Source organism: Gossypium hirsutum, chromosome A11 (genome assembly GCF_007990345.1).
Source record: "Gossypium hirsutum isolate 1008001.06 chromosome A11, Gossypium_hirsutum_v2.1, whole genome shotgun sequence".
NCBI classification, from domain to species: domain Eukaryota; kingdom Viridiplantae; phylum Streptophyta; class Magnoliopsida; order Malvales; family Malvaceae; genus Gossypium; species Gossypium hirsutum.
The window spans coordinates 92,931,588-92,937,892 of NC_053434.1; the positions used below are offsets into that span (position 1 = coordinate 92,931,588).

At 34.4% G+C, this 6,305-nt stretch overlaps 1 non-coding gene across 1 annotated transcript; it reads left to right on the forward strand.

The window, feature by feature from the left end:
• LOC121210646 (small nucleolar RNA R71) lies at positions 1–104 on the forward strand. The gene has a single exon (XR_005905760.1). It is a non-coding gene; the product is annotated as a small nucleolar RNA R71 (small nucleolar RNA).
• Positions 105–6,305: the final 6,201 nt, after the last annotated feature.

The following is a 6,305-nucleotide window of genomic DNA, read 5'->3' on the forward strand; positions in this document are numbered from 1 at the left end:
AATCCATGGTGAGGGCACCTTCTCAATAGATCTTTGTATCTCTCCCATGCATCATACAGTGTTTCTAAATCCATCTACACAAAAGAAGAGATATCATTCCGTTTTTAGCCGTTTTAGCTGACGAAAAACATTTAAGCAAAAATTTCTCGGTCATTTGTTCCCAAGTGGTGATTGACCCTCGAGCTAACGAGTTTAACCACTGTTTACCTTTATTCCTTATTGAAAAGGGAAACAACCGAAGGTGAATGGCATCGTCAGAAGTGCCATTGATCTTAAAAGTGTCGTAGAATTCCAGAAAATTTGCTAAATGAGTGTTTGGATTCTCGTCCTGCAAACCATCAAACTGAACAAACTGTTGTATCATTTGGATCGTGTTAGGTTTCAGTTCAAATTTATTTGCAGCAACAGCAGGCCTAAATATACTCGATTCAGTTCCTGTTAAAGTAGGTTTAGCATAATCATACATAGTACGAGGAGCAGGATTCTGATTTACTGGATTTGCAGCAACCACAGGAGGTAGCGGATTATTCTGATTTTCAGCCATCTCCTTAGTTGTGGTGTGAATATCATCCTCTTGCCGTTCCACTATGTATTGTAGGCTTGGCCTTACTTCTCTTCGATTTCTGCGAGCTATGCTCTCGATCTCACAATCAAAAAGTAGAGGTCCTGACGGGTTTCTTCTAGTCATAAACTATAAAAACCTGCCAGAAGTAAAGAAAAGAAAATTTAGTAAATAAAAGCAAAATTAAATTGCAATAAAAATAAAAATGGCTAATGTAATAAAAATTAAGTGTTCCTAATATCTTAGTCCCTGGCAACAGCGTCAAAAACTTGATGGTCGTGAAACTAACTAACAAAATTTGACTAAGGCAAGCACACCGATCGAACAGTAATATAGTTGTGGTGAGACCGGAAATATCGTATCCACGAGGACTAAAAGTACTAGTAATTACTATCTTTTTATTATCTAGCCTAAGAATTAAGGAATGATTTTAAACTGAAACTAATTATCTAATTAACTAAGATTACAACAGAGATTAAAGTTGGAAAATACTTTTTAGAAAACTGATAGAGAAGACAATACCCAAGGAAGAATCCACTTAGACTTCACTCATTACTTCTGAATTAGACGATTTATTCACTTGACTTAATCCATAGAAACCCCTGATTTATGTTAATATCTCTCTCGAGACTAAAAACAACTGACTTTAGGTTGATTAATCAAAATTTCTTTCTAATTAAAACCCCTATTGTCGCATTAACTCGATTTATGGATTCCCTTATTAGATTTGACTCTAATCCAGCGAATTTATGTCATCCTATCTCTAGGATTGCAAGCAACTCCGCTTAATTATGAATGATCTACTCTTAAATAGGGACTTTTGCTCCACTGAATAAGCACATCAAAAACCTGAATTAATATTCTGGAACATTAAAACAAGGATTAAAACTCACAATTAAGAATAAGAACAAGTATTTATCATATAATTCAAATAGTAATAAGATCCGTCTTAGGTTTTATGTCCCTTAGGTATTTAGGGAGTTTAGTTCATAATAATAATGGAAAACATCTCAAAATTTGGAAAACAACAAAACATAAAGAAACCCAAAGAACTTCTAGGAAATTGGATGGAAATCTTCATTCTTGATGTAGATCCTCTTCTCAAGCTAATTCTGATGGCTGTCCTTGAGTATTTTCTACCTTCTACTCTACATATCTCCTCTAATCCTCTTCTAGGGTGTTAATAAAGACTTTCGAATGCCCAAAATAGCCCAAAATTAGCCTTTTTCGAGTAGAACTAGACTTGGGCTCGATAGGGACACGGTCGTGTGCCACGCCCGTGTGAAGGTGCTCAGGCCGTGTGCAATTCTGACTTGGATTAATATTGACACGGCCATGACACACGAGCATGTGGTCTACCTGTGTGTCACACATAGGCATGTAGATCACCCGTGTGGAAGTGCCTAGGCCGTGTGCAACACTGATTTATGCCCAATTTGTCCATTTTTTTGCCTGTTTCTCGCTCTTTTTGCTATCCTAGGCTTTCCTAAGTATAAAACATAAAATCAAAGGGTTAGGAGCATCAAATTCACTAAGTCTTATAATAAATAATCCATAATTTTGCCAAGTATTGGGTAAAAATATGTATAAATTATGGTTTATCAAGAAACATGTGATATGTGATATGAGGTAACGTTGGCTACATATGAGGCACTTAGGTGGGAGTCCCGATGTATCCGATCGTATTCCAAGTGTTCAACGGGTAGTTCTAAGAAAAGTTAATGTGTAATCTTGATGAATACGTCAAAGATAAGAAAGTACGTTATTATGTTCAAGTAGGCACAGGTATGTACATCGAACTCATGAGAATGAAATGAGATATGATGAACTTATGGTAAGAATATGTATATATATGAAGAATAAGTTTAAGAGTTTTGATAAAATGCAAAATTATGTTCATTATGTTAAATGTAAGATTAATATTTGTTTATGTTGCATTTTATTTTCTTGTGAACTTACTAAGCTCTAACGCTTAGCCCCTTCCTTTCTCTTTCTTATAGTGTCGCTAAGCTAGCTCGGGGATTGGAAGATGTCAGAGACTCGACCACACTATCAATTGAATATTTGGGTATAGTTAGTCTCATCATTTTGAGTATGACATGTATAGGGACTTAGTCTTTTTGTTATGTGTCATATTGATTAGCCAAATGTGTTGGCTCATGAAGGTATTATGATTATTTTGTATATGGTCATGAGAGGTGGCTCATACTGATTATTTGGGTTGTAACCCTAATTATTTGTGCATCCATACAAATGTGTTATGCTTGATGCGGTTGCTTGATGTGGTTGCTTGATGGATGTGTGGTGAAGTGTGATTTACATGTTATATGTATGTGTTTGATGAGGCTCTTGATTGTTTATGTTAATGAGTGTGATTGTAACAGCCCAGTTTAGACCCCAGTCAAAATAGTGGTTTCGGGACCACGATTCGAAATTAAAAATTTTATTTTATTATTATTTTAATATTTACAGCATGATATTAGAGTCGTGTGAAAATTTCGTGAAGAAAATTTACCGTTTGAATGGTTAATTCGGTAAAAAGTACTAAATCGCATAAAGCGTAAAAATTTCATGCTATTAGTTAAAGGTGTTAATTGACCTTGGCTTTTTAATATAATGGCCTTAAATGGTAAATAGCCCATTTATGAGATAGTGGGAGTTAGTGGCATGGCATTTGGAGTAGTTTTAATGGAATTAAAGGTTAAAAATGGAAATTGATTAATAAATGTTATATTAAATAAAACAAAGCATAAAAAAATTATGGATGTTCATCTTATTTGGCCGAAAGTACAAAGGAAAAAGAAAGAAAAAGAGACTTAAGGGCTTGGCACTAATCTTGGAAAATTGAGATCAAGAAATGAGGAAATCGAATTTGGATTAGGGAAAGTCGAAAAATTATCGAATAGTCGTTTCGGTCCGTTCGTGTTAGTATGAGGTTAGTTCATAAGTATATAAATGTTGTTAAATTGAAATGTGTGTGCATTATATATGCTGAATTGAGTTGTAAAAAAAATATGGTTGTGAGATCGAAATATGTAATATGTGATATGTGAATTGGATTTGATGCACTAAGTGTGCGATAAAAGCAATAGCTACGGCATTTAAAATGGCACTGGGTGTGTGAGGTTGTAATAGCATTGGCTGAGTAAATGGCACTATGTGGGTGACACCGATATAAGTTAGGTTTAATATAATGGCACTAACTGTGCGATACAATTATAGCTTCGGCTAATTAATTGGCACTAAGTGTGATACAACTATAGCTTCGGCTAATTAATTGGCACTAAGTGTGCAATACAATTATAGCTTCGGTTAATTAATTAGCACTAAGTGTGCGAGTTCGTTGAATGCTCAAGGATGATCGAATGAATTAATGCTTCGAGCATTGAAATGATAAGCGTGACAGATAAGAAGGTAATGATATAGGTATGTACGAAATCTATGTGGTGGATGATGTTAAGTATGAAGTAGATGAAAAATTATGTAAATGAATGGTGAAATGAGTTGGATTGAATGGCATTATTAATGCTATTCATAAGATTAAAGATGTGAACTGAAAGTAAGATATGACTTTGAATAAAGATGAGTAGTGTGATGTATTATATATACTCGCTATATGAAATTGTGGTGCTTTGTTTAGGATATGAGATTTATGAAACATGAAACATGACTGTGATGTATGATTTCTTGGTTCAAAAACTGGAACAGGTATTGAAATTAAAATGGTGAGTTGGACATATGATCTATATATGCAATTTGGTTTAGGTAAGAAAATTATAGATGTTCGAGTTTGGAAGGGTTTAAAAAGAAGTTGATATAACTTTATGTATGATTCGTAATAAATGACCATGGTTAGGTTGGCGATGAAATGAATATGTGCGAGCTTGATTTATATGATGAGCTAATGGTTGTTATTCGATTTTGAAAGTATGGTTATATGTTCATCGATAAACAAGATAAGTGGAGTTATTTAATGTGGTTCTATGAATTTATAAGTATAATGAATGTACATGTGATTGAGATATGTTAAATTCGGTTTAATGATATTGATTTATAAATATCATTGAAATGAATTATTTGCTTATGACTTACTAAGCTTTCCAAGCTTACTCCGTGTATTATCCGATGTCTATAGAGTTTCAGAGACTTGCTCGGGTTGGATGTTGGAGGAGACGTTGTCACACTATCCGGTTATCATTTCAGTAAATAAAAGCTTTAAGTTTTGGTAATGTGGCATGTATAGGCTAGTTTTGAGATGGTTCATTTTGACTTGTGTATTTATATGTAGCCATGCGAAAATGGATTGCTAAAAATGTTAATGTTTGTGTATATTCGGGCATGGTATGAGTTCAGTTTGAGAAGTATGTTTTATGGTATGTATGTAAGGTATAATATTGGTATGAGATTGACATGGTAATTTGAGATGTTGATCATGTATGAGTAAATGAATTTTGCATGTGAAATTGGTATGTTGTGGTATAGAAAGTGATCATGAAATTGATGGATGACATTATAGATTGAGTGATACTTGTTTGGAGTTGAATTTGGCTAAAAATGTAGTATATTGATGCTTGAATGATGCTTGTAGGGAGGACTCAAATTGGGTGGCAAATTGGCTATTCAAATGGCCTATTTTTGTCCATACGGGCAGAGAGACGGGCGTGTGTCTCAGCTGGGTGCGACACACGGTCATGTTACACGGTCGTGTGTCCCTTGAGGTAGTCCTACAATTTAAAGTTAGTCTTGACCACGGCCAATGCACACGGGCGTGTCTTATGGCCGTGTGTATAAGTCAGTATGTATGCTCTGTTTTGTCACGGCCTAGACACACGGGTGTGTCCAATGCTGTGTAAGGCACACGGCCTGTTCACATGGGCGTGTGACCTTTATAACTAAGAAAAATTGTTATTTTTGGAAAATAAAGATTTTGTTTGTGTTCGATTTAGTCCTGACATCTTTCTAATGCATGTTTATGGTCTCATTGACCTAAGAAAGGGACTTAATGTTTATGTTTGACTATAATATGACGATGCTTGATTTTTTATTGTGAAATGATTGTGAAATATTCTGATATGCCTGGTAATGCCTCTTAACCCTAGTCCAGCGAGGGATACGGGTTAGGGGTTTTACATTTTATTGGTATCAGAGCTATGATTTAGTCGGTTCTAGGACTACCATAGCGTATGTGATTCTAGTTATACATGCCACATTTAACCTGTGATAGTGTGATATCTTCCAACTCTGACGAAAATTATTTTGATGAGACAGATAAGTTTTCTAACCGAGCAAATTCTGATAGTATGGAATGTGTACTCAAATGTTTGAGTGAAAATGTGTTGATGATGAGTTGAGACTCATAGAGGTATGACATTATATGAAATTTGGCAATGAAAAGTATATATGTATATGATTAATTGTTATGTGAGTTATCTGAAAGCTTGATGAGTTTATAAGCCAGTGACTATGAATATTTGGGCCATATGAGAAACATGAAATTTCTTTTGAATTGTGGCATGATTCATATGAATGAAATGATATGAGTATATGAGTTGTGATATGTTGCCTATGATTGCTATACGAATGTTTTGATTGTGAATTAGCGATTTGAGTTGGCATATGAACTATGTGCTAAAAAAATTTGATTAAAAGAAAATATTTATTAAACATTTTGAGAATGTGAAATTAGAAATGAATTGGCTATTGGTGATAGCATGTGTTAGGTGCATTTATGTACGAGTTAAAT